The sequence below is a fragment of the Ictidomys tridecemlineatus genome, chromosome Y (genome assembly GCF_052094955.1).
Source record: "Ictidomys tridecemlineatus isolate mIctTri1 chromosome Y, mIctTri1.hap1, whole genome shotgun sequence".
In the NCBI taxonomy this organism is placed as follows: domain Eukaryota; kingdom Metazoa; phylum Chordata; class Mammalia; order Rodentia; family Sciuridae; genus Ictidomys; species Ictidomys tridecemlineatus.
In genome coordinates, this window is record NC_135494.1 from 15,601,631 (window position 1) to 15,608,703 (window position 7,073).

Consider the following 7,073-nt stretch of genomic DNA (forward strand, 5'->3'; position numbering starts at 1 on the left):
CTGAGATAATCAGACTTGGCAATGACCAAGCTGGACTGATTTTCAAATGGTAAAAACAATCATGTATCTTCATTATTTTAATAACCTAAACCAAACTCTGAGAGATAAATTTAAGGTAATATTTTTAAAACAGTAGTATCTTTTTTTATATACACTCTACTCTTTCTCAAAATCATAAAACATTCCCAGTTGGCAGAAACTTGCTGGAGGTCTCTAGGTGGTATCGCCCTCTCCTCCTTGTCAACCCACTGGCGAGTGGAGCCGGGGGAGGATAAAGTCGTCCTATGTCCTGCTCACCGCCCTGGTGGCGCTAGCCGCCTATTACGTCTACATCCCGCTGCCCAGCTCCGTGTCTGATCCCTGGAAGCTGATGCTGCTGGACGCGACTTTTCGGGGCGCACAGCAAGTGAGTCACCTTATACACTCCCTGGGACTGAGCCATCACTTGATTGCACTGAATTTTATCATCGTTTCTTTCGGAAAGAAAAGTGCATGGTCGTCTGCCCAAGTGAATGTGACCGACACTGACTTTGATGGGGTGGAAGTCAGAGTGTTTGAAGCCTCTCCAAAGCCACAGGAGCTGCTGAGATGCAGTGTTGTTTATATCCACGGAGGAGGCTGGGCCTTGGCCAGTGCAAAAATCAAGTATTATGATGAGCTGTGCACAATAATGGCTGAGGAACTGAATGCTGTCATTGTCTCCATTGAATACAGGCTAGTCCCAAATGTTTATTTTCCTGAGCAAATTCATGATGTTGTCCGTGCCACAAAGTACTTCCTGCAGCCAGAAGTTTTACAGAAGTACAAGGTTGACCCAGACAGAATTGGCATTTCTGGGGACAGTGCTGGTGGAAATTTGGCCGCTGCCCTTGGACAACAGTTTGTTCAAGATGCCAACCTAAGAAATAAGCTCAAACTGCAAGCTTTAATTTACCCGGTCCTCCAATCTTTAGATTTTAACACACCCTCTTTATCATCAAAACGTGAACACGCCCATCCTGCCCCGCTATGTCATGGTGAAGTACTGGCTGGACTACTTCAAAGGCAACCACGACTTTGTGCAGGCCATGATAGTGAACAATCACACTTCGCTTGACGTGGAAGAGGCTGTTGCCCCCCGGGCCCGTCTTGACTGGACGTCCCTCTTGCCTGCATCCATCACAAAGAACTACCAGCCTGTCATGCAGACCAAGGGCAATGCCAGGATCGTCCAGGAGATCCCCCAGTTGCTGGATGCCCGCTCTTCCCCACTCATCGCAGACCAGGAAGTGCTTCTGCACCTGCCGAAGACCTACATTCTGACCTGTGAGCATGACGTCCTGAGAGACGACGGGGTCATGTATGCCAAGCGTTTGGAGAGCGCAGGCGTGGAGGTGACCCTCGACCACTTTGAGGATGGCTTCCACGGGTGCATGATTTTCACGAGCTGGCCCACCAACTTCTCAGTGGGAATCCGGACTAGGGATAGTTACATCAAGTGGCTGGATCAAAACCTGTAAAGGAGTCAAACTTCTGGAAGACCCAAGCCCCTCCTGACCTCCTGCACCTGCTTTGGAAAGACATGGACTTTTTAGTCACCTAACCCCACCCCCTCCTTGATACCTGTGAGTTTTAGAATCTTGAGTCCCTGCTGACTCTATGATAATCTAATTTTTAAAAATGAGTCTGACTAACTTAAGTACAAAAACATCTGAGTTTGGTGCCCCAAAGTGGACCTTTTTTCTCTGTTCTCTATTTTAGTCAACTACCGTTAATATCCACAGCTGCCGAGAGTGGGACCAGGAGCCACAAATTGCCTTGGATCCTGCCCTTCTCAAGATGTCCTTTTCAAAAATTTATCAGCTGTGGATTATAAAATGACTTTTGATGAGTTAAGAAAATGTAAGCTCCTCTTCAACTCGCTAGAGTTTACTTTGGCTTCAGAGCAGTGTTACACGTTGTGCACTTTTGGGTCATTACTGGGGGTCAAGTGCCCTCTGTACTCTGTAGATGGTTTTGTTTCCTATGGGAATTTTGACAAAGGCTTTCTAGCAAGACAAGTTTCTCAAAGGATGTTCTCTCTTTAGTGTTCATTTTATGAGATAGCTATCTCTAAATCCAGCTGGCTTGAAATGATACTTGAAAGTTACTTTCTACAACTATTCTTAGAAAATATGACTGCATGCACTGGATAGCGACACCTTGTTAAGCTTTTATTGTTTGGTCACCACTGTCTCCTTGGGGAAATCTTTTGGGAACAAATTTATTTAGATTTAGAACAACTTTCCTATTATGAAATAAGTAAAAACAGACAAATGAAACAACCTATTGTTTCATTAAAAACTGTTTGGGGCATAAATTATTAAGAGCAGTGCGTATATATATTTGTTATAGTCAGAAAATAAAGTACATTTAATACTAGTTTAACATTATGAAAAATACCTTTAGAAGGTCTAGTCCATTCTTGAGAACTCGACTTTTTCACTTATATGGCTTTAAAATGGGACTATTTTGGTATAATACAATGTATTGTTTATTTTTTTAAGTTATTTAATGTTAATATATATAGCTAGACATAGGGCTTTTCTGAAAGACATCTGTAATAAATATTAAGAGGAATGGTATTTTTTAAAAAAATACTACTTTAAAATTCTATCCACATGTAATTTTATGGAAAGAGATAAAATACAATTAATAATACTAGATATTAGGACAAAATATTTTGATATTTATAAACATATAAAAGTTAAAATAATTAGAAATTCTGACCACACATACTAAAGTCCTCTAAATTTATACAGTTGAGCATTCCCTAATCTGAAATCTGAAATGCTCCAAAATCCCAAATTTGGATTCTGATGTGATGCCTCATGTAGAAAATTCCACACCCTGATAGTTTTTTTCATGCTCAAATTTATTAAAAATAATAATGCATTAGGTTACCTTTGGGGTATGTTAATTTCTTGTTTAGATTTGAGTCCCATCCCAAAGATATCTCATTATGTAGATGCAGATATTCTGAAATCTAAAAAAAATATAGTCCTTTTGAAACCCTTCTGGTCCCAGGTATTTCAGATAAGGGATGCTCAACATGTAGTTCCATAGCTTTGACAAGACACGCACTGCTCTCTCCGCACTTTATGGCCAGAGGAACCCTCTCTTATATTCTTCTGGGCGAAGGGCAGACATGGGTACCTGGTGCCTACACCCCTCATTTTCTCCTGTTAACCAGGTCTAGAAGTTCCAACACTCAAGTTTATCTTGACGTAAATCTTCACTGCCAGTGGGGCATCTTTGGCAAAGTAAGAAACGTCAAATATGATTTGAGTTGAGCATCTATCCTTCTTCCTGCCACTCCTGCTTCTGCCCCATGATACTTTTAGGGACTGCAGGAAGCAGCAGCTGAGTCGTGATACACCATACTGTGGAAAGAAAGTAGAACCTTCTCACTCTGGGGGACGGGTATTTCCCACCTCCAGCAATGAGATAACAGACGGAAATTCACATTCTTGTTTTTAATTTATTGTAAGAGCCCATAGCATTTTATGTACAAAACACAAGTTAATGAAACTGTGTGTCTCTGTGTGTTCCTGTGTGTGTATAAAAATAATCAAGCCACCTAGCTAAGGTACTTAGGTGAGTCACTGACCATCTCTGGGCCTCTTTTCCTTTCCTGTGAAATCAGAGAGCTGAATTACTGGATCCTTAAGGTGTCTTTTGACTAAAAGTCCAACCAATTTGTCAAACTGGACAAACTGTATTGACCTACGGTGATTTTTTTTTTCTGGAGGGGGAGGGGAGTTGGGGGGGTGGGTTATAATTTTATATACTCAGATACATGCATCATCAAAGATTTGTTTTTCTTAAAAATTGAGAATTTAGTTCTTACCCTATGGTAGTTACCGTCCTCATATGATGCTATTTTTATTTTTATTTTTGTGAGCCTAAGATTGATCCCAGGACCTTGCTCATGTTAGGCAAGCACTCTACCACTGAGCTACACTATAGCCCTATTTAATTTATTTATTTATTTTATTACCATTTAAAAGTAGACTTTATTTTGAATTTTTCTACTCCTAAGAAATACGAAATATAATACATGCACAAAGTTCCTTAAAATGACAGTCACACACCCCCCCCAGATTGTGAGCCAAATCCTATAATAATTACAGACAAAAAATAATTCCAGATTAGCTCTCTGAGATGAAAAGGGAGTAAGAAAAAAGGGGTCAACCACTATTTCTGATAAAATACTTGAGTCTCATTGTCCTTTTGAGTTCATTCTTATATATAAAAAATGTTAATGCTCTTCAGATTGATCTTTTTTTTAGTATAACTTTGTTTTGTTTTCCTGTTTTATGAAAAGTTGATAATCTTTTAGTAATATTATTGTTGTCTGTGAAATGGGAACATTAATATATGAAGAAAAACCTTGAAGTGCTGCAAAATGTAGTGAGGTGTAAATTAATCTTTATGTTTTATCATTGATTTGTGAAGAATTTAAGACCCTTGTGTAATTACCTTGGTGTGGATATAATATTCTATGCATGACCTTTTAACCTTTGACTTCTTGCCTCCTTCCCACTGCAAAGGGGAAAGGCAGATTTATGAAGGATTTTAGGAAAAAATATATTTTATAAAATGAAAATCCAGTGTGGAGATGGAAAGCATATCTGTTTGAAATCATGTTTGGAAATAAAATGGCTCCATCTGGGAAAAAAAAAAAAAACATTCCCAAGTTGACTTACTGTACATTGATTTTAATAGGCCTTCTCTACAGAGTAATATGAATATCATTGGAAAGTGTATAATACAATTTTCTACCCCTGAAATGCTATAGAAAACTGCACATTTTATACTGACATATGCCCCATCAATAATAGTTTTTATATCTTATTTGTAGCTATTGATCTCAACAACATAATGAAAAATTGATTCCAATGAAGTGCACCATTTCTTAAGTATAAATTTCAATGTCAAATTATTTTTATCTATGCTTCCCAATTGTACGTGGAACTTGTACATTTATATATGTTTGCTTCCACAAAACTCTACCACGATAAATTAGATATGACAAGATTCTACTAAGTCAATAGAAACCAGGTTTCTTTCACTAAAATATGATTCCAAAATTAAATATGCTATTTTTATACGAGTTTCATTTCTTCATTATGAAGAGAATTAATGTCTTGATATATAGTATCATCTTCTTATGCAATTTAAAAGTTTGAAATTAGATATTAAATCTTCTGGGGATATGAATACAAATACCCACACTCTCTCACACACACACACGTGTTCACACACAGAAAAAATATGCACCCAGAAATCTGCTCTATCTCATTCATTGGTCTCCATGATGCTAGATATAAACAAGGTGCTGGATCTCTGTTATCTCTCGAGACCTTATTATCTTAGAGGGAATTTTCTGCTAGGGAAATCTATGGGCATAGGGTCCGATAAAATTTAAGAGAGGGAATCATCTCTGCTCATCAATTGTGATCCCAAAGTCCAATATCACAGACACAGAATTGGTGAGGTCAGAAATCCCCAAATCCAGATCTAATCTATAAACAAAAAGCAAAGGTCTGGAAGATAAGAAAAATCCATTTCTTAAATTAATTTGTTCTTTGTATGTTATTTGGAATCAAAACTAACAATAAAAAGGTTTCAGGTTTTTCCTCTAAGTTATTTAAGTTTAAAAACATAATTATATTTTCAGAGACATTTATTAATTTCACAAAAGTAAATGTAAAACATGGATTCCTCTAGATGAAATATGTTTTCAATACTCATGCTGAAATAACACTAATAGTATGATAATAGCAATGGTTTGGTGATGTTCCCTGCAAACACTATAATCAGTTTTACTCATGCTCTCCTATGATAGATTGGGAAATTATTTGCCCTTTCCATCTTTTCCAATGAGCTTTTAACAACCTTAATTTATTGATAGCTATTTGGCATTGAGGTTTCAAAGAGGTATAGAATTACTTGGTTTTATTCTAAAATGAGATTTATTTAAATCAAATTCATATGCCATAAAATACACTTGCTTGAAATGTCTAATTCATTGCTTTTTAAAAATTATATTCAAAGAATTGTGCAACCTCGCCGCTATAGAATTTAAGAAATTTTCATCGTCCCTAAAAGAAATCTTCTATCTATGCCCACTCTTCCTGTCTCCACGCTCCAGCAATCAGACCAAAAAAAAAAATGGAATCACAGAAGACATGATCTTTTTGTGACTGATTTCTTTCACTTACGATGTTCTTAGGGCTCATCTGTGTGATAACATTATCAGTCCTCATTTATTTTTATGAAAAAGTAACATCCCATTTTATGAATAGACCACACTTTGATTATTGATTTACAGATTGGTGAACATTTGGGTTGCCTCCACGTGTTGGTTATTATGAATAATGTGGCTGTTAACATTAATGTATAAGTTTCTGTGTGGCCCTATTTTCATTTCTCTTGGATATATGTCTAGGAATGGGTTTGTTGGGTCTTTGGTCTTCTACGTTTAGGAGTTTGAGAAACTGCGAACTTTTTCCAAGTAGCTATGCCATGTTAAATTCCCACCATCAAGTGTTTGAGGGTTCCAATTTCCAACTTCTTCACAGTCTCAACAATGGCTTCATTGTCTTTTTGATGATGTCATAATTTTTATTTACATTTTCCTAATTATGAATGCTATTAAGCATATTTTTGTGTATTCAATCACCATTTCTATGCCTTCATTAGAGAAATAACTGTTCAAATACTTTTCTATTTTTTTAATTGGATTTTTGTCTTCTACTTTAGGTTTAAAATAGTTCTTTATATATTTTGGACACAAGTCCCTTATCAGGTATATGATTTAAAAATTGGATTTTTTTTTAAATTTTAATTTCTGCCAAGTTTTCTGATGTTTAGGATTGAAAGTTCTACCACTGACAATCATAAACAAGTATGGTGGTCCATACCAAGTGGAGATGGCTCTTCATTGCCACATGAAGAGTCAACTACAACAGGACTTCAGATAATGTGAAAGGGAAGTGCAAGCATATACAGATATGGGCTGGATTCCTGTTGTACTATCCCAATTTTCA

General features: G+C 36.9%; 1 pseudogene; it reads left to right on the top strand.

The window, feature by feature from the left end:
• The first annotated feature begins 204 nt into the window (after positions 1-204).
• Positions 205-4,708, top strand: LOC144372049 (neutral cholesterol ester hydrolase 1 pseudogene; annotated as a pseudogene).
• The last annotated feature ends 2,365 nt before the right edge of the window (positions 4,709-7,073 follow it).